Source organism: Oncorhynchus gorbuscha, linkage group LG11 (genome assembly GCF_021184085.1).
Source record: "Oncorhynchus gorbuscha isolate QuinsamMale2020 ecotype Even-year linkage group LG11, OgorEven_v1.0, whole genome shotgun sequence".
NCBI lineage: Eukaryota > Metazoa > Chordata > Actinopteri > Salmoniformes > Salmonidae > Oncorhynchus > Oncorhynchus gorbuscha.
The window spans coordinates 5685597-5708096 of NC_060183.1; the positions used below are offsets into that span (position 1 = coordinate 5685597).

The 22500-nt window shown below is 46.2% G+C and overlaps 1 pseudogene; it reads left to right on the top strand.

Annotated features, from left to right (window-relative positions):
• The window catches only part of LOC123989592, a 349650-nt pseudogene that overhangs the window by 273194 nt on the left and 53956 nt on the right, over positions 1–22500 (top strand).

Here is a 22500-nt window from a genome sequence, read left to right on the forward strand (position 1 = left end):
GAGAGAGAGAGAGAGAGAGAGAGAGAGAGAGAGAGAGAGAGAGAGAGAGAGAGAGAGAGAGAGAGAGAGAGAGAGAGGTAGAGAGAGAGTGAGAGAGAGAGTGAGAGAGAGAGTTAGAGAGAGTGTTAGAGAGAGAGAGAGAGGTAGAGAGAGAGGTAGAGAGAGAGTTAGAGAGAGAGTGAGAGAGAGAGAGAGGTATTGCAAACCACTAATTTCAGAAGAGGGTGAGTCAGAGAGGGAGATGTGCGAGTGTCAATGGTTAAGGGTTGAACCACAGTTATTAAGGAGGGAAACCAGGAAAGAGAGACATCACATAATTGGGCCCTCATATTTTAATCTGAACCCGGCGATGACTAAATTATCAGCCACTTCTTCACTTTCTACAATTCCATGTTTGACATTTCAGTCTTTGGTGGACATGTGAAAATGTTCCCTCGTATGGTGACCCTTGACCTGTTGATGGTGTTGATAAAGTCAATAGGCTGCTAGTTGGTGGTCTAGCAGCCTAGTGGTCCTTCTGTAGCTCAGTTGGTAGAGCGTGGCGCTATGACTGTAAGTCGCTTTGGATAAAAGCGTCTGCTAAATGGCATATATTAGTTGATTTCACCTTGTACCCAAACCTCAACTGCACCGTCCAATCTCTCACAATGGGATTAACATGGAGATTGGGATTCTAGTCTATTCTGTTGGTTCTACTAAGTCTATTCTGTTGGTTCTACTAAATCTATTCTGTTGGTTCTACTAAGTCTATCCTGTTGGTTCTACTAAGTCTATTCTGTTGGTTCTACTAAATCTATTCTGTTGGTTCTACTAAATCTATTCTGTTGGTTCTACTAAGTCTATACTGTTGGTTCTACTAAGTCTATTCTGTTGGTTCTACTAAATCTATTCTGTTGGTTCTACTAAGTCTATTCTGTTGGTTCTACTAAATCTATTCTGTTGATTCTACTAAATAAATTCTGTTGGTTCTACTAAGTCTAGTCTGTTGGTTCCACTAAATCTATTCTGTTGGTTCTACTAAATCTATTATGTTGGTTCTACTAAGTCGATTATGTTGGTTCTACTAAATCTTTTCTATTGGTTCTACTAAATCTATTCTGTTGGTTCTACTAAGTCTGTTCGTTCTACTAAATCTATTCTGTTGGTTCTGCTTAGTCTATTCTGTTGGTTCTACTAAATATATTCTGTTGGTTCTACTAAATCTATTCTGTTGGTCCTACTACATTTATTCTGTTGGTTCTGCTTAGTCTATTCTGCTGGTTCTACTAAATATATTATGTTGGTTCTACTAAGTCTATTCTGTTGGTTCTACTAAGTCTATTTGATTGGTTCTACTAAGTCTATTCTGTTGGTTCTACTAAACATATTATGTTGGTTCTACTAAGTCTATTTCATTGGTTCTACTAAGTCTATTTCATTGGTTCTACTAAGTCTATTCTGTTGGTTCTACTAAACATATTATGTTGGTTCTACTAAGTCTATTTCATTGGTTCTACTAAGTCTATTCTGTTGGTTCTACTAAACATATTATGTTGGTTCTACTAAGTCTATTCTGTTGGTTCTACTAAACATATTATGTTGGTTCTACTAAGTCTATTCTGTTGGTTCTACTAAACATATTATGTTGGTTCTACTAAGTCTATTCTGTTGGTTCTACTAAACATATTATGTTGGTTCTACCAAGTCTATTTCATTGGTTCTACTAAGTCTATTTGATTGGTTCTACTAAGTCTATTCTGTTGGTTCTACTAAACATATTATGTTGGTTCTACTAAGTCTATTTCATTGGTTCTACTAAGTCTATTTTATTGGTTCTACTAAGTCTATTTCATTGGTTCTACTAAGTCTATTTCATTGGTTCTATTAAGTCTATTTCATTGGTTCTACTAAGTCTATTCTGTTGGTTCTACTAAACATATTATGTTGGTTCTACTAAACATATTATGTTGGTTCTACTAAGTCTATTCTGTTGGTTCTACTAAACATATTATGTTGGTTCTACTAAGTCTATTTCATTGGTTCTACTAAGTCTATTTTATTGGTTCTACTAAGTCTATTTCATTGGTTCTACTAAGTCTATTTCATTGGTTCTACTAAGTCTATTTCATTGGTTCTACTAAGTCTATTTCATTGGTTCTACTAAGTATATTTTGTTGGTTCTACTAAGTCTATTTCATTGGTTCTACTAAGTCTATTTCATTGGTTCTACTAAGTCTATTTTATTGGTTCTACTAAGTATATTTTATTGATTCTACTAAGTCTATTTCATTGGTTCTACTAAGTCTATTTCATTGGTTCTACTAAGTATATTTTGTTGGTTCTACTAAGTCTATTTCATTGGTTCTACTAAGTCTATTTCATTGGTTCTACTAAGTCTATTTCATTGGTTCTACTAAGTCTATTTCATTGGTTCTACTAAGTCTATTTCATTGGTTCTACTAAGTCTATTTCATTGGTTCTACTAAACATATTATGTTGGTTCTACTAAGTCTATTTCATTGGTTCTACTAAACATATTATGTTGGTTCTACTAAGTCTATTTCATTGGTTCTACTAAGTCTATTTTATTGGTTCTACTAAGTATATTTTATTGATTCTACTAAGTCTATTTCATTGGTTCTACTAAGTCTATTTCATTGGTTCTACTAAGTCTATTTTGTTGGTTCTACTAAGTATATTTTTTTGGTTCTACTAAGTCTATTTCATTGGTTCTACTAAGTCTATTTCATTGGTTCTACTAAGTATATTTTTTTGGTTCTACTAAGTCAATTTCATTGGTTCTACTAAGTCTATTTCATTGGTTCTACTAAGTACTTCATCCATTCTGATTGTTAGTCCACCTATCAGAAATGTTGTTATGCATTGCTAGTGAAATGCTGAACACTATATATTTAAACCCTACAGAAACCAGCTCGTGCAGAAGATGTCTGACAGACTCAGGTACCTGTCTGTGTCACAGTGCTGTACCGTTCAGTACGACAGACTCAGGTACCTGTCTGTGTCACAGTGCTGTACCGTTCAGTACGACAGACTCAGGTACCTGTCTGTGTCACAGTGCTGTACCGTTCAGTATGACAGACTCAGGTACCTGTCTGTGTCACAGTGCTGTACCGTTCAGTACGACAGACTCAGGTACCTGTCTGTGTCACAGTGCTGTACCGTTCAGTATGACAGACTCAGGTACCTGTCTGTGTCACAGTGCTGTACCGTTCAGTACGACAGACTCAGGTACCTGTCTGTGTCACAGTGCTGTACCGTTCAGTATGGCAGACGTCATGCCATCGGCTGAATCAATCAATCATCCTCATCACAGAATGTGTCTCAAATGGCCCCCTATTCCCTGTGTAGTGCACTGCTTTTGACCAGAGCACTAGAGCCCAATGGCAACCTATTCCCTATGTAGTGCACTGCTTTTGACCAGAGCACTAGAGCCCAATGGCAACCTATTCCCTATGTAGTGCACTGCTTTTGACCAGAGCACTAGAGCCCAATGGCAACCTATTCCCTGTGTAGTGCACTGCTTTTGACCAGAGCACTAGAGCCCAATGGCCCCCTATTCCCTGTGTAGTGCACTGCTTTTGACCAGAGCACTAGAGCCCAATGGCCCCCTATTCCCTGTGTAGTGCACTGCTTTTGACCAGAGCACTAGAGCCCAATGGCCCCCTATTCCCTGTGTAGTGCACTGCTTTTGACCAGAGCACTAGAGCCCAATGGCAACCTATTCCCTGTGTAGTGCACTGCTTTTGACCAGAGCACTAGAGCCCAATGGCCCCCTATTCCCTGTGTAGTGCACTGCTTTTGACCAGAGCACTAGAGCCCAATGGCAACCTATTCCCTATGTAGTGCACTGCTTTTGACCAGAGCACTAGAGCCCAATGGCAACCTATTCCCTATGTAGTGCACTGCTTTTGACCAGAGCACTAGAGCCCAATGGCAACCTATTCCCTGTGTAGTGCACTGCTTTTGACCAGAGCACTAGAGCCCAATGGCCCCCTATTCCATGTGTAGTGCACTGCTTTTGACCAGAGCACTAGAGCCCAATGGCCCCCTATTCCATGTGTAGTGCACTGCTTTTGACCAGAGCACTAGAGCCCAATGGCCCCCTATTCCCTGTGTAGTGCACTGCTTTTGACCAGAGCACTAGAGCCCAATTGCAACCTATTCCCTATGTAGTGCACTGCTTTTGACCAGAGCACTAGAGCCCAATGGCAACCTATTCCCTATGTAGTGCACTGCTTTTGACCAGAGCACTAGAGCCCAATGGCAACCTATTCCCTGTGTAGTGCACTGCTTTTGACCAGAGCACTAGAGCCCAATGGCCCCCTATTCCCTGTGTAGTGCACTGCTTTTGACCAGAGCACTAGAGCCCAATGGCCCCCTATTCCCTGTGTAGTGCACTGCTTTTGACCAGAGCACTAGAGCCCAATGGCCCCCTATTCCCTGTGTAGTGCACTGCTTTTGACCAGAGCACTAGAGCCCAATGGCCCCCTATTCCCTGTGTAGTGCACTGCTTTTGACCAGAGCACTAGAGCCCAATGGCAACCTATTCCCTGTGTAGTGCACTGCTTTTGACCAGAGCACTAGAGCCCAATGGCCCCCTATTCCCTGTGTAGTGCACTGCTTTTGACCAGAGCCCCGGGTGCCATTTGGGATCATTTTCTGTCAGTGTTGGTGGACGTGTCTTATAGGACCAGACGTACATTAAATGGTGTGTGCATCCGATGTGGCTTTCTGATTGGACCCCTTGCGAAGGTTCCGAATGCTTTTTTTTTGGGGGGGGGGGCTGCTAAAGTGTTCTGTCTGTGATAGCATGGTTGTTTACACATTGTTGAATCATTTTGCTTTTGTCATAACATAACTACGCCGGTGATGTTGAGTCAGATTACTTTTCCGCGGGTACAGTTGAAGTTTTAATGACTCCACTTAGGTTGGAGTCATTAAAACTAGTTTACATACACTTAGGTTGGAGTCATTAAAACTAGTTTACATACACTTAGGTTGGAGTCATTAAAACTAGTTTACATACACTTAGGTTGGAGTCATTAAAACTAGTTTACGTACACTTAGGTTGGAGTCATTAAAACTAGTTTACATACACTTAGGTTGGAGTCATTAAAACTAGTTTACATACACTTAGGTTGGAGTCATTAAAACTAGTTTACATACACTTAGGTTGGAGTCATTAAAACTAGTTTACATACACTTAGGTTGGAGTCATTAAAACTAGTTTACATACACTTAGGTTGGAGTCATTAAAACTAGTTTACATCCACTTAGGTTGGAGTCATTAAAACTAGTTTACATACACTTAGGTTGGAGTCATTAAAACTAGTTTACATACACTTAGGTTGGAGTCATTAAAACTAGTTTACGTACACTTAGGTTGGAGTCATTAAAACTAGTTTACATCCACTTAGGTTGGAGTCATTAAAACTAGTTTACGTACACTTAGGTTGGAGTCATTAAAACTAGTTTACATCCACTTAGGTTGGAGTCATTAAAACTAGTTTACATCCACTTAGGTTGGAGTCATTAAAACTAGTTTACGTCCACTTAGGTTGGAGTCATTAAAACTAGTTTACATACACTTAGGTGGGAGTCATTAAAACTAGTTTACGTACACTTAGGTTGGAGTCATTAAAACTAGTTTACATACACTTAGGTTGGAGTCATTAAAACTAGTTTACATACACTTAGGGTGGAGTCATTAAAACTAGTTTACATACACTTAGGTTGGAGTCATTAAAACTAGTTTACATACACTTAGGTTGGAGTCATTAAAACTAGTTTACATACACTTAGGTTGGAGTCATTAAAACTAGTTTACATACACTTAGGTTGGAGTCATTAAAACTAGTTTTTTCAACAACTCCACAAACTTTAGTTTTGGCAAGTCATTTTTCCAACAACTGTTTGACAGACAGGTTATTTCACTTATAATGAATTCACTGTATCACAATTCCAGTGGGTCAGAAGTTTACATACACTAAGTTGACTGTGCCTTTAAACAGCTTGAAAAATTCCAGAAAATGATGTGATGGCTTTAGAAGCTTCTGATAGGCTAATTGACATCATTTGAGTCAATTGGAGGTGTACCTGTGGATGTATTTCAAGGCCTACTTTCAAACGCAGTGCCTCTTTGCTTGACATCATGGGAAAATAAAAAAAATCAGTCAAGACCTCAGAAAAAAAATGTGTAGACCTACACAAGTCTGGTTCATCCTTGGGAGCAATTTCTAATCGCCTGAAGGTACCAGATTCATCTGTACAAACAATTGTATGCAAGTATAAACACCATGGGACCACGCAGCCGTCATACCACTCAGGAAGGAGACGCGTTCTGTCTCCTAGAGATGAACGTAATTTGGTGCAAAAAGTGCAAATCAATCCCAGAACAACAGCAAAGGACCTCGTGAAGATGCTGGAGGAAACAGGTACAAAAGTATCTATTTCCACTATAAAACAATTCCTATATCGACATAACCTGAAAGGCCGCTCAGCAAGGAAGAAGCCACTGCTCCAAAACCGCCATAAAAAAAAGCCAGACTACGGTTTGCAACTGCACATGGGGACAGAGTTCGTACTTTTTAGAGAAATGTCCTCTCTTCTGCTGAAACAAAAATAGAACTGTTTGGCCATAATGACCATCGTTATGTTTGGAGGATAAAGGGGGAGGCTTGCAAACCAAGAACACCGTCCCAACCGTGAAGCACGGGGTGGTGGCATCATGCTGTGGGGTGCTTTGCTGCAGGAGGCACTGGTGCACTTCACAAAATAGATGGCATCATGAGAGAGGAAAATGATGTGGATATATTGAAGCAACATCTCAAGACACCAGTCAGGAAGTTAGAGCTTGGTCGCAAATGGGTCTTCCAAATGGACAATGACCCCAAGTATACTTCCAAAGTTGTGGCAAAATGGTTTAAGGACAACAAAGTCAAGGTATTGGAGTGGCCATCACAAAGCCCTGACCTCAATCATATAGAACATTTGTGGGCAGAACTGAAAAAGCGTGTGCGAGCAAGGAGGCCTACAAACCTGACTCAGTTACACCGGCTCTGTCAGGAGGAATGGGCAAAAATTCACCCAATTTATTGTGGGATTTTTTTTTTTTTTTACCTTTATTTAACCAGGCAAGTCAGTTAAGAACATATTCTTATTTGCTTTGCCTTGAACATATGCTTGTGGAAGGCTACACAAAATATTTGACCCAAGTGAAACAATTTCAAGGCAATGCTACCAAGTACTAACTGAGTGTATGTAAACTTCTGACCCACTGGGAATGTGATGAAAGAAATAAAGGCTGAAATAAATCATTCTCTCAACTATTATTCTGACATTTCACATTCTTAAAATAAAGTGGTGATCCAACTGACCTAAGACAGCGATTTTTACTAGGATTAAATGTCATGAATTGTGAAAAACTGAGTTTAAATGTATTTGGCTAAAGTGTATGTAAATTTACGACTTCAACTGTATGTACCTATTGTTTTTAAATCGGTGAATGCTATGCAATGTTTGTTTAATTTGTTTGATGTCCTAGGTACATCAAGCTGTCTCACTACAGAAACAGGAGATAGACTAGTGTCCTGTCCAGGGGGTGTCCTGGTACATCAAGCCGTCTCTACAGAAACAGGAGATAGACTAGTGTCCTGTCCAGGGGGTGTCCTGGTACATCAAGCCGTCTCACTACAGAAACAGGAGATAGACTAGTGTCCTGTCCAGGGGGTGTCCTGGCACATCAAGCTGTCTCACTACAGAAACAGGAGATAGACCGTCTGTCTCTCAGTCGACATATCTGGGATTAGGTGGTTGTGTCCTGTGGTGGTCGTCTCTGGTTGTGTCCTGTGGTGGTCGTCTTTGGTTGTGTCCTGTGGTGGTCGTCTCTGGTTTTGTCCTGTGGTGGTTGTCTCTGAGCCACTCCTCATGTCTCACTGACAAGCCATGAATGAGTGTCCCGAAGCCTACTTCTTAAAGGTTGAATAGCAGGATTGAGAAGGAACACTGTGTAATTATTAGTCCGTGATTGGTGAATCACTCGACAGGTAGAGGATTGATCTGGCTCACTAATTCACTCTCTAGTAGGTTTTTTCATTTCTGGGGTTTTTCAACGTTTCTATTGAATGTCGATGTGGTTGTGTGTTGTTATTTGGGCCATGAATTAGCAAGGACCACACAATACAATATTATCATGATACATGATATATACAAAAGTATGTGGACACCCATTCAGTTGTATAAAATTCGAGCACACAGCCGTGCAATCTCCATAGACAAACATTGGCAGTAGGACGGCCTTACGGACACACACACACACACACACACACACACACACACACACACACAAAGACACACAAAGACACACACACTATACACACACACACACTATAGTTTATACACACTTAAACACACACACACCTAAACACACACACACACACACACACACACACACACACACACACACACACACACACACACACACACACACACACACACACACACACACACACACACACACACACACACACACACACACACACACACACACTATACACACACACACTATAGTTTATACACACTGGTAAACACACCCCTTCTGATGACCAGGTGGCGTTAAACATCTCTGCATGTCTGGCAGACATATCAGTGGGAAAGACAGGATCACCAGTCAAGCTCCCTTGGCATATTTTGCTTTGTTTCCCGGGGAAGGACTGCCCGATTCCAATGATCTCTTTGCCATCACGTTGATCATTTGAATCCTCCCAGGTGCCAAGAACCTTGGTGTGATCCTGGACTTTCCCTGGCTGGTCTATAACAGTCAGTGGTGGTTTAACTTCCTGGCTGGTTCATGCAGTCAGTGAGTAGGTTTAACTACCCTGGTGTATACAGTCAGTGAGTAGGTTTAACTAGGGCTGGTGTCATCTCAGTCAGTGAGTAGGTTTAACTAAGTGGGCTGGGCTCCCAGTCAGTGAGTAGGTTTAACTAATGGCTGGTGTATACAGTCAGTGAGTAGGTTTAACTTGGCTGGTTCTCTACAGTCAGTGAGTAGGTTTAACTAAGTGGCTGGTGTATACAGTCAGTGAGTAGGTTTAACATGGTGGCTGGTGTATACAGTCAGTGAGTAGGTTTAACTAAGTGGCTGGTGTATACAGTCAGTGAGTAGGTTTAACTAAGTGGCTGGTGTATACAGTCAGTGAGTAGGTTTAACTAAGTGGCTGGTGTATACAGTCAGTGAATAGGTTTAAACTAAGTGGCTGGTGGCCCCCAGTCAGTGAATAAACTTAACTAAGTGGCTGGGTATACAGTCAATGAATAGGTTTAACTAAGACACTGGTGTATACAGTCAGTGAGTAGGTTTAACTAAGTGGCTGGTGTATACAGTCAGTGAGTAGGTTTAACTAACCCCTGGTTTTAGAGTCAGTGAGTAGGTTTAACTAAGTGGCTGGTGTATACAGTCAGTGAGTAGGTTTAACTAAGTGGCTGGTGTATAAGAGCAGTCAGTGAGTAGGTTTAAAATGGCTAAATGTAAAAGTCAGTGAGTAGGTTTAACTAAGTGTGTGTGAACTATAGTGTGTGTGTTTAGGTGTGTATAAACTATAGTGTGTGTGTGTATAGTGTGTGTGTGTGTGTGTGTGTGTGTGTGTGTGTGTGTGTGTGTGTGTGTGTGTGTGTGTGTGTGTGTGTGTGTGTGTGTGTGTGTGTGTGTGTGTGTGTGTGTGTGTGTGTGTGTGTGTGTGTGTTTGCTAAGACAAAAAAAAAATGTGTACCCAGGGTGGGCCGAGGACCGAGTTTGAGAAACTCTGCTCTATATTGACTTTCTCTTCTCCAATGGACGAGGCCGTAATCAATTTATTATAAATAAATTACAATTGAAAAATGATTTGTTTTGTTTTAACTATAATAGTTTGGGTCCTTTATACACAACCAGAATTAAAGTATATCATGTTGTTGATTTAAACCAATAAGACAAGTGATGTGTTTGTGTCATGCTGTTCACTTAATAACCTATTAGAATAAGGCTGGGGATGCTGTTCATTTAATAACCTATTAGAATAAGGCTGGGGATGCTGTTCATTTAATAACCTATTAGAATAAGGCTGGGGATGCTGTTCATTTAATAACCTATTAGAATAAGGCTGGGGATGCTGTTCATTTAATAACCTATTAGAATAAGGCTGGGGATGCTGTTCATTTAATAACCTATTAGAATAAGGCTGGGGATGCTGTTCATTTAATAACCTATTAGAATAAGGCTGGGGATGCTGTTCATTTAATAACCTATTAGAATAAGGCTGGGGATGCTGTTCATTTAATAACCTATTAGAATAAGGCTGGGGATGCTGTTCATTTAATAACCTATTAGAATAAGGCTGGGGATGCTGTTCATTTAATAACCTATTAGAATAAGGCTGGGGATGCTGTTCATTTAATAACCTATTAGAATAAGGCTGGGGATGCTGTTCATTTAATAACCTATTAGAATAAGGCTGGGGATGCTGTTCATTTAATAACCTATTAGAATAAGGCTGGGGATGCTGTTCATTTAATAACCTATTAGAATAAGGCTGGGGATGCTGTTCATTTAATAACCTATTAGAATAAGGCTGGGGATGCTGTTCATTTAATAACCTATTAGAATAAGGCTGGGGATGCTGTTCATTTAATAACCTATTAGAATAAGGCTGGGGATGCTGTTCATTTAATAACCTATTAGAATAAGGCTGGGGATGCTGTTCATTTAATAACCTATTAGAATAAGGCTGGGGATGCTGTTCATTTAATAACCTATTAGAATAAGGCTGGGGATGCTGTTCATTTAATAACCTATTAGAATAAGGCTGGGGATGCTGTTCATTTAATAACCTATTAGAATAAGGCTGGGGATGCTGTTCATTTAATAACCTATTAGAATAAGGCTGGGGATGCTGTTCATTTAATAACCTATTAGAATAAGGCTGGGGATGCTGTTCATTTAATAACCTATTAGAATAAGGCTGGGGATGCTGTTCATTTAATAACCTATTAGAATAAGGCTGGGGATGCTGTTCATTTAATAACCTATTAGATTAAGGCTGGGGATGCTGTTCATTTAATAATAATGTTGCCAGATTGGGTTGAATTAAGTATAAAAATGTTGTTGCCAGATTGGGTTGAATTAAGATATAAAGATGTTGTTGCCAGATTGGGTTGAATTAAGATATAAAAATGTTGTTGCCAGATTGGGTGGAATTAAGATATAAAGATGTTGTTGCCAGATTAAGTCGAATTAAGATCTAAATAGGTTTGGAGGAGTTTTACTATAAATCAGCGTACTGTCACTGTGAAAGACACGCATTAACAGATTGAAGTTAGGGATTTATTTAGGATTTCTGCATAAGGATATACTGCTCCTCAGGAGGTGAGAGGGAGAGAGAGAATATTTTAGAGCTGTCACTATGCAGTGACTCACTCGGAGACTGTTGGCACAGCAACACAAAGAAAACAGGATGTAAAATCTGCCACCACATGGCCTCCCTCCTCCCCTGTGTGTCTCCTGCCACTACATGGCCTCCCTCCTCCCCTGTGTGTCTCCTGCCACCACATGGCCCTCCTCCTCCCCTGTGTGTCTCCTGCCACCACATGGCCCTCCTCCTCGCCTGTGTGTCTCCTGCCACCACATGGCCCTCCTCCTCCCCTGTGTGTCTCCTGCCACCACATGGCCTCCCTCCTCCCCTGTGTGTCTCCTGCCACCACATGGCCTCCCTCCTCCCCTGTGTGTCTCCTGCCACCACATGGCCACATATGTTCTTCAATGCAGTAATACCTTCTTGGCGAGGGGCCAAAGCTCGGCTGAGGCAGCCTCTCCTCTTCGCCGGCCGGGCCAAAGCTCGGCTGAGGCAGCCTCTCCTCTTCGCCGGCCGGGCCAAAGCTCGGCTGAGGCAGCCTCTCCTCTTCGCACATGGCATGACATGCTGGCCGTGTGTCCTGATACACACAATCTAGAAGGACACACACACATACCGTGGCCAGCAGGGCAGGAGGCTGTGTTTAATCCGGAGCCCATGCCGGGCTGCAGCGAGAGGAATGATCCATAATACCTAGACCGTCTGGCTCCCTATGCGGCAAGGGGCCTAAGTAGTCACTGACATGGCTCCAACATGAGAGAGAGAGAGAGAGAGAGAGAGAGAGAGAGAGAGAGAGAGAGAGAGAGAGAGAGAGAGAGAGAGAGAGAGAGAGAGAGAGAGAGAGAGAGAGAGAGAGAGAGAGAGAGAGAGAGAGAGAGAGAGAGAGAGAGAGAGAGAGAGAGAGAAGATGTATTACTGCCCTTTACTGTAGCTGACCAGCATGCAACACAACTGGGGACCAATACCACAGCCAGGCAGACCCCTGAGACTAATCTACTAGGCACAGATGATAAGATAGCCTCTCCCCTGCCCTCCTTCCTTCCTCTCCCCTCCCTCCATCCTCTCCCCTGCCCTCCTTCCTTCCTCTCCCTTCCCTCCTTCCTCTCCCCTCCCTATTTCCTATTCTCTCCCCTGCCCTCATTCCTTCCTCTCCCCTCCCTCCTTCCCTCCATCATCTCCCCTCCCTATTTCCTCTCCCCTCCCTCCGTCCTCTCCCCTCCCTCCATCCTCTCCCATTCCTATTTCCTCTCCCCTCCCTCCATCATCTCCCCTTCCTATTTCCTCTCCCCTCCCTCCATCCTCTCCCCTCCCTCCATCCTCTCCCCTTCCTATTTCCTGTCCCCTCCCTCCATCCTCTCCCCCTTCCTATTTCCTGTCCCCTCCCTCCATCCTCTCCCTCTCCCCTCCCTCCATCCTATTCCCTGTCCCCTCCCTCCATCCTCTCCCCTCCCTCCATCATCTCCCCTCCCTATTTCCTCTCCCCTCCCTCCATCCTCTCCCTCTCCCCTCCCTCCATCCTCTCCCCTTCCTATTTCCTGTCCCCTCCCTCCATCCTCTCCCCTTCCTATTTCCTGTCCCCTCCCTCCATCCTCTCCCTCTCCCCTCCCTCCATCCTATTCCCTGTCCCCTCCCTCCATCCTCTCCCCTCCCTCCATCATCTCCCCTCCCTATTTCCTCTCCCCTCCCTCCATCATCTCCCCTCCATATTTCCTCTCCCCTCCCTCCATCATCTCCCCTCCCTATTTCCTCTCCCCTCCCTCCATCATCTCCCCTTCCTATTTCCTGTCCCCTCCCTCCATCCTCTCCCCTTCCTATTTCCTGTCCCCTCCCTCCATCCTCTCCCCCTCCCCCCCTCATCCTCTCCCCTCCCTCCATCATCTCCCCTCCCTATTTCCTCTCCCCTCCCTCCATCCTGTCCCCTCCCTCCATCCTCCCTCCCTCCCTCCCACCTTCCCTCCATGCTAATGGAATAAAGACCTTACACTCACTAGCTGTGAAAACATAGCATATCAGACTAACATTATCCTATTGGTTAAACACTAAATGTCAGCTATGTGTAGTCTGTATTGGAGCAGCATAGTAAATTGAATCCCAGACATGAGGTACACCTGAACTGACTATCTCTGGGCTGTCGGCGTGACTCGTGGAGAAACCTGTTGTTAAAGGGAGGAGGATAGGAGGGAGGAGAAACAGTCAGCCTTTTGCATTAATCAACCTTGATTCTCCACTGTCCCCTTGGAGAGGTCTGGGAAGGGTGGCAGGGAGAGAGGAAGGAAATAGAGGAAGAGAGGAGAGGGTGGAGGGGTGAGAGGGAGGGGTATGAGGGAGAGAGCAGAGGGTGGAGGGGTGAGAGGGAGGGGTATGAGGGAGAGAGGAGAGGAAGGGGTGGCGGGGGAGGGGAGGGAAGTAGGAACTAGAGAGAGAGACGAGAGGGTGGAGGGGTGAGAGGGAGGGGTATGAGGGAGAGAGGAGATGAGGGGGTGGGAGGAGAGGGAGGAAGGAAATAGAGGGAGAGGGTGGAGGGGTGAGAGGAGGGGTATGAGGGAGAGAGGAGAGGTGGAGGGGAGGGGAGAGAGGAAGGACATAGAGGGAGAGAGGAGAGGGTGGAGGGGTGACAGGGAGGGGTATGAGGGAGAGAGGAGAGGAGGGGGTGGAGGGGGAGGGGAGGGGAGGGTGGGGAGGGGAGGGGAGAGGAGAGGAGGGGTAGGGAGAGAAGGGGGAGGGAGGGGTGAGAGGGGAGGGGTTAAGAGGTGGGGGGTATGAGGGAGAGGGGAGAGGAGGGGAGGGAGGGTGAGAGGGGAGGGTTAAGAGGTGGGGGGAGTATGAGGGAGGAAATAGAGGGAGAGGGGAGAGGAGGGGTGAGAGGGGTGTGGGAGTTTGAGGGAGGAAATAGAGTGTGATTGGAGAGGAGTAGGGCGAGGGAGGGGTGAGAGGGGGAGGGAGGGGTGAGTATGAGGGAGGACACAGGACGGTGAAGAGGTGACAAATCTTATTACCCTGTTCTGTCATATGAAACCTTAAACCTGAAGTTGATCCTTTTGACTCAATACCCCTTTAAATTGGTCAGACTGCCCCTTTAACAGGTCAGGCTCTCTGTGGACTGCCCCTTTAACAGGTCAGGCTCTCCGTGAACTGCCCCTTTAACAGGTCAGGCTCTCTGTGGACTGCCCCTTTAACAGGTCAGGCTCTCTGTGGACTGCCCCTTTAACAGGTCAGGCTCTCTGTGGACTGCCCCTTTAACAGGTCAGGCTCTCTGTGGACTGCCCCTTTAACAGGTCAGGCTCTCTGTGGACTGCCCCTTTAACAGGTCAGGCTCTCTGTGAACTGCCCCTTTAACAGGTCAGGCTCTCTGTGGACTGCCCCTTTAACAGGTCAGGCTCTCTGTGGACTGCCCCTTTAACAGGTCAGGCTCTCTGTGGACTGCCCCTTTAACAGGTCAGGCTCTCTGTGGACTGCCCCTTTGACAGGTCAGGCTCTCTGTGGACTGCCCCTTTAACAGGTCAGGCTCTCTGTGGACTGCCCCTTTAACAGGTCAGGCTCTCTGTGGACTGCCCCTTTAACAGATCAGGCTCTCTGTGGACTGCCCCTTTAACAGGTCAGGCTCTCTGTGGACTGCCCCTTTAACAGATCAGGCTCTCTGTGGACTGCCCCTTTAACAGGTCAGGCTTTCTGTGGACTGCCCCTTTAACAGGTCAGGCTCTCTGTGGACTGCCCCTTTAACAGGTCAGGCTCTCTGTGGACTGCCCCTTTAACAGGTCAGGCTCTCTGTGGACTGCCCCTTTAACAGGTCAGGCTCTCTGTGGACTGCCCCTTTAACAGGTCAGGCTCTCTGTGGACTGCCCCTTTAACAGATCAGGCTCTCTGTGGACTGCCCCTTTAACAGATCAGGCTCTCTGTGGACTGCCCCTTTAACAGGTCAGGCTCTCTGTGGACTGCCCCTTTAACAGGTCAGGCTCTCTGTGGACTGCCCCTTTAACAGGTCAGGCTCTCTGTGGACTGCCCCTTTAACAGATCAGGCTCTCTGTGGACTGCCCCTTTAACAGGTCAGGCTTTCTGTGGACTGCCCCTTTAACAGGTCAGGCTCTCTGTGGACTGCCCCTTTAACAGATCAGGCTCTCTGTGGACTGCCCCTTTAACAGGTCAGGCTCTCTGTGGACTGCCCCTTTAACAGATCAGGCTCTCTGTGGACTGCCCCTTTAACAGGTCAGGCTTTCTGTGGACTGCCCCTTTAACAGGTCAGGCTCTCTGTGGACTGCCCCTTTAACAGGTCAGGCTCTCTGTGGACTGCCCCTTTAACAGGTCAGGCTCTCTGTGGACTGCCCCTTTAACAGGTCAGGCTCTCTGTGGACTGCCCCTTTAACAGGTCAGGCTCTCTGTGGACTGCCCCTTTGGAGTAGAATAATTCCCCTTTAAGTGGTGGAGTGGGATAATTGGTTTCTCTCATTCCTATGTCAATTCAAAGGGCTTTATTGTATGTACATTGCCAAAGCAAGTGAAATAGATCATAAAGACAAGTGAAATAGATCATAAAGACAAGTGAAATAGATCATAAAGACAAGTGAAATAGATCATAAAGACAAGTGAAATAAACCATACAAAATTAACAATAAACATTACACATACAAAGTTTAAAAATGTCAAATTTCTTGTGTATGTCTTTGTACAGCGTTGTTTTTTTAAATGTTATTTTAACCTTTATTTGTACTAGGCAAGTCGTAATGAGTTGTAACGATGTGCAAATAGTTAAAGTACAAAAGGGAAAATAAATCAACATAAATATGGGTTGTATTTATAATGGTGTTTGTTCTTCACTGGTTGCCCTTTTCTTGTGGCAACAGGTCACACATCTTGAGTTGTAATTTGTTGTATTTCACCCAGTAGATATGGGAGTTTAACAAAATTAGATTGGTTTTTAAATTCTTTGTGGATCTGTGTAATCTGAGGGAAATATGTATCTCTTAATAATATGGTCATACATTGGGCAGGAGGTTTAGGAAGTGCAGCTCAGTTTCCACCTCATTTTGTGGCCAGTGTCTCTCTCTCCTCAATGTACCCTGTCATTGCTCAGCTCACACACACTGGTGTTTTGATTGCTCTCTCTCTCGCCCTCCCTCTCCCCCTCTCAGTATAATTCCTCCTGCGGGTCTCAGCGGCACGGTTTGGGGGCAACTGGTGGGACATGTTTATCAACATGAGAAAGGTGTGATTTATCCTGGTTAGCCTCTTGTTGTAACAGAATAATGATAGAGGTGAGTTAGCCTCTTGTTGTAACAGAATAATGGTAGAGGTGAGTTAGCCTCTTGTTGTAACAGAATAGTGATAGAGGTGAGTTAGCCTCTTGTTGTAACAGAATAATGGTAGAGGTGAGTTAGCCTCTTGTTGTAACAGAATAATGGTAGAGGTGAGTTAGCCTCTTGTTGTAACAGAATAATGGTAGAGGTGAGTTAGCCTCTTGTTGTAACAGAATAATGATAGAGGTGAGTTAGCCTCTTGTTGTAACAGAATAATGGTAGAGGTGAGTTAGCCTCTTGTTGTAACAGAATAATGGTAGAGGTGAGTTAGCCTCTTGTTGTAACAGAATAGTGATAGAGGTGAGTTAGCCTCTTGTTGTAACAGAATAATGGTAGAGGTGAGTTAGCCTGGTTAGCCTCTTGTTGTAACAGAATAATGGTAGAGTTGTGTTAGCCTGGTTAGCCTCTTGTTGTAACAGAATAGTGATAGAGGTGAGTTAGCCTCTTGTTGTAACAGAATAATGATAGAGGTGAGTTAGCCTCTTGTTGTAACAGAATAATGGTAGAGGTGAGTTAGCCTCTTGTTGTAACAGAATAATGGTAGAGGTGAGTTAGCCTCTTGTTGTAACAGAATAGTGATAGAGGTGAGTTAGCCTCTTGTTGTAACAGAATAATGGTAGAGGTGAGTTAGCCTGGTTAGCCTCTCGTTGTAACAGAATAATGGTAGAGGTGAGTTAGCCTCTTGTTGTAACAGAATAGTGATAGAGGTGAGTTATCCTGGTTAGCCTCTTGTTGTAACAGAATAATGGTAGAGGTGAGTTAGCCTGGTTAGCCTCTTGTTGTAACAGAATAATGGTAGAGGTGTGTTAGCCTGGTTAGCCTCTTGTTGTAACAGAATAGTGATAGAGGTGAGTTATCCTGGTTAGCCTCTTGTTGTAACAGAATAATGGTAGAGGTGAGTTAGCCTGGTTAGCCTCTTGTTGTAACAGAATAATGGTAGAGGTGAGTTAGCCTCTTGTTGTAACAGAATAATGGTAGAGGTGAGTTAGCCTGGTTAGCCTCTTGTTGAAACAGAATAATGGTAGAGGTGAGTTAGCCTGGTTAGCCTCCAGTCCCAACCCTTTCCCTAGTTACAACCCCAGTCCCAACACTTTCCCTAGTTACAATCCCAGTCCCAACGTTTTCCCTAGTTACAACCCCAGTCCCAACACTTTCCCTAGTTACAGCCCCAGTCCCAACCTTTTCCCTAGTTACAACCCCAGTCCCAACACTTTCCCTAGTTACAGCCCAAGTCCCAACCTTTTCCCTAGTTACAGCCCCAGTCCCAGTCCCAACCCTTTCCCTAGTTACAACCCCCAGTCCCAACACTTTTCCCTAGTTACAGCCCCAGTCCCAACACTTTCCCTAGTTATAGCCCCAGTCCCAAAACTTTCCCTAGTTACAGCCCCAGTCCCAAAACTTTCCCTAGTTACAGCCCTAGTTACAACCCCAGTCCCAACCCTTTCCCTAGTTACAATCCCAGTCCCAACACGTTCCCTAGTTACAGCCCTAGTTACAACCCCAGTCCCAACCCTTTCCCTAGTTACAATCCCAGTCCCAACGTTTTCCCTAGTTACAATCCCAGTCCCAACGTTTTCCCTAGTTACAACCCCAGTCCCAACCTTTTCCCTAGTTACAGCCCTAACCCAGGCCAGCCCTAACCCAGGACAGCCATAACCCAGGCCAGCCATAACCCAGCCCTAAAGCAGGCCAGCCCTAACCCAGCCCAGCACTAACCCAGGCCAGCAATAACAGAGCAGTCTGTCTCCTGGCACCTGCCTTGCCAGAGTATGGAGGGAGGGGATGAAAAACCCAGCTGCCTCTGTGCCTGGGCCCTGTGAGGCTTCTAAATGAGAGGGAGGAGATGGAGAGAGGAGGAGAGGCAGGAGGGGAGGGAGGGAGAGAGGAGGAGGGAAGGGAGGGAGGGAGGAGGAGAGGCAGGAGGGGAGGGAGGGCGAGAGGAGGAGGGAAGGGAGGGAGAGAGGAGGAGAGGCAGGAGGGGAGGGAGGGAGAGAGAGAGGAGGAGAGGCAGGAGGGGAGGGAGGGAGAGAGGAGAGGCAAGAGGGGAGGGAGGGAGAGAGAGAGGAGGAGAGGCAGGAGGGGAGGGAGGGAGAGAGGAGAGGCAAGAGGGGAGGGAGAGAGAGACTGCTGGCACCATCTGGACATGTCTTCTGTATTCCAGCCCTCATCTTTACACAGAGCCAGGCTGGTGTCTTTACACAGAGTCAGGGTGGTGTCTTTACACAGAGCCAGGCTGGTGTCTGGTGTCTTTACACAGAGCCAGGCTGGTGTCTTTACACAGAGTCAGGCTGGTGTCCTTACACAGAGCCAGGCTGGTGTCTTTACACAGAGTCAGGGTGGTGTCTTTACACAGAGCCAGGCTGGTGTCTTTATACAGAGCCAGGCTGGTGGCTGGTGTCTTTACACAGAGCCAGGCTAGTGTCTTTACACAGAGCCAGGCTGATGGCTGGTGTCTTTACACCATATTATACTGATGTGATTGACCCCTGACCCCTGTTTACTGTCACTGAGCCGCACACTGATGTTACTGACCCCTGACCCCTGTTTACTGTCACTGAGCTTCACACTGATTTTACTGACCCCTGACCCCTGTTTACTGTCACTGAGTCTCACACTGATGTTACTGACCCCTGACCCCTGTTTACTGTCACTGAGCCTCACACTGATGTTACTGACCCCTGTTTCCTGACTGAGCCTCACACTGATTTCCCCCTGACCCCTCACTGAGCCTCACACTGATGTTACTGACCCCTGACCCCTGTTTACTGTCACTGAGCCTCACACTGATGTTACTGACCCCTGACCCCTGTTTACTGTCACTGAGCCGCACACTGATGTTACTGACCCCTGACCCCTGTTTACTGTCACTGAGCCGCACACTGATGTTACTGACCCCTGACCTCTGACCCCTGTTTACTGTCACTGAGCCGCACACTGATGTTACTGACCCCTGACCTCTGACCCCTGTTTACTGTCACTGAGCCGCATACTGATGTTTTTTTTTTTTACCTTTATTTAACTAGGCAAGTCAGTTAAGAACAAATTCTTATTCACAATGACGGCCTAGGGAAGCAGGGAGGGAGGTAAAGGGAAGGAGGTACGGAGGGAGGGAAGAAGGTACGGAGGGAGGGAAGAAGGTACAGAGGGAGGGAAGGAGGAAGGGAGGTAAAGGGAAGGAGGTACGGAGAGAGAAAAGGAGGTACGGAGGGAGGAAAGGAGTTACGGAGGGAGGAAAGGAGGTTACGGAGGGAGGAAAGGAGGTACGGAGGGAGGAAAGGAGGTACGGAGGGAGGAAAGGAGGTACTGAGGGAGGGAAGCAGGGAGGGAGGTAAAGGGAAGGAGGTACGGAGGGAGGGAAGCAGGGAGGGAGGGAGGGAAGCAGGGAGGGAGGTAAAGGGATGAGGTACGGAGGGAGGGAAGCAGGGAGGGAGGTAAAGGGAAGGAGGTACGGAGGGAGGGAAGCAGGGAGGGAGGTACGGAGGGAGGGAAGGAGGTACAGAGGGAGGGAAGGAGGTATGGAGGGAGGAAAGGAGGTACGGAGGGAGGAAAGGAGGTAGGGAGGGAGGGAGTTGGGGAAGGAGGTAGGGAGCGAGGGAGTTGGGGAAGTAGGTAGGGAGGGAGGAAAGCAGGGAGGGAGGTAGGGGGAAACAGTGAGGGAGGGAGGGAAGGAAGTAGGGGGAAGGGGGAGGTGGGGAGGGAGGTAGGGGGAATCAGGGAAGGAGGTAGGGGGAAGGAGGGAGGTAGGGAGGGAGGTGGAGGGAATCAGTGAGGTAGATAGAGAGGTAGGGGGAAGGAGGGATGGAGGTAGGTAGCGGGAAGGAGAGAGGGAGGGAGGGAGGTAGGGGGAAGGAGGGAGGTAGGGAGGGAGGTAGGGGGAAGGAGGGAGGTAGGGAGGGAGGTAGGGATGGAGGTAGGTAGCGGGAAGGAGAGAGGGAGGTAGGGAGGGAGGTAGGGATGGAGGTAGGTAGTGGGAAGGAGAGAGGGAGGTAGGGAGGGATTAAATCCATCTGAGGGATCTGTAGAGCCAGACTGAACTCTAGTGGACAAGGACAGAAGTGACACTGATTTGGCTGGTTTGGTACTGAAGCAGTAGTTTTCAAAACATTCCTGGTGGACCCCCCCTCCCAGATGTTTCACAATGTTGTTGTAGTCCTGAACTGGCTCCCCTGATTCACCTAGTAAAGGGCTTGATGATTAGTTGACAGGCGGAATCAGGTGCTGGAATAGAACACATTCCTGGATCAACTGGAGGTCTCAGAGGAGAGGTTTGAGATCCCACCTGTACTAATGCACTTTGTGGGATTATCTGTACTGGTCAGCTGGTGGTCCATTACATTTCACTGTTTGTTGTTGATATTCTTCCATCTCTCCTTTCTCTCTCACACCTCTGTGGGAGGTCTAGCTGTGGAGGGCTGTTTTACTGCCCAAATCACACCCTATTCCCTATGTGCTGCAGAGGAGAAGGATGAGAGGAGAGGGATGAGATGAGGAAAGGAGAGTGATGAGGGAGGAGAGAGGGATCAGAGAGAGGAGAGGAGAGAGGGATCAGAGAGAGGAGAGGAGAGAGGGATCAGAGAGAGGAGAGGAGAGAGGAGAGGAGATTTTAAACAGTCAGGACTAATGTGTACTCATCCCTCTGTCCTCTCATCCCTCTCCTCTCCTCCTCTCTTCCCTCTCTACTCTTATCCCTCTCTCCTCTTAACCCTCTCTCCTCTCCTTGTATCCCTCTCTCCTCTTCTCCTCCCCCTCATCCTTCTGTCCTCTCCTCTCTCCTTCTCTCATCCCTCTCAACTCTCACCCCTCTCTCTTCTCCTCTCCTCTCATCCCTCTCTGCGCTTCATCCCATTTCATCTCTCCTCTCTCCTCCCCTCCTCCTTCCAGCCTTGTTGTCGTCTTGGTGTGAGGAGCTGGGTCGTCTCCTCCTCCTCCGTCATCAGAAGAACAGACAGAACGAACCACCCCAGGGGAAGGTTCCTATGCAGCTCACCATGCACTCCATGAAGCCCACCCTGTCACACAGGTCAGTACACACACACACACACACACACACACACACACACACACACACACACACACACACACACACACACACACACACACACACACACACACACAGACACACACACGCAGGTAGACACACACACACAGGTAGACACCCACACACACACACAGGTAGACACACACATGTAGACACACACACACACACACAGGTAGACACACATACACCCACACAGGTAGTAACACACACACACAGGTAAACACCCACACACACACACACACACACAGGTAGACACACACACACACACACACACGCACACACAGGTAGACACCCACACACACACACAGGTAGACACCCACACACACACACAGGCAGACACACACACACAGGTAGACACACACACGTAGACACACACACACAGGTAGACACACACACACACACATGTAGACACACACACACACACACAGGTAGACACACATACACCCACACAGGTAGTAACACACACACACAGGTAAACACCCACACACACATACACCCACACAGGGAGACACACACACACAGGTGGTCACCCACACACACACACACAGGTAGACACACACATGTAGACACACACACACAGGTAGACACACACACACACACAGGTAGACACCCACACACACACACAGGTAGACACCCACACACACACACAGGCAGACACACACACACACACACACACAGGTAGACACCCACAAACACACAGGTAGACACACACACATAGACACACACACACAGGTAGACACACACACACACACACACACACAGGTAGACACCCACACACACACACAGG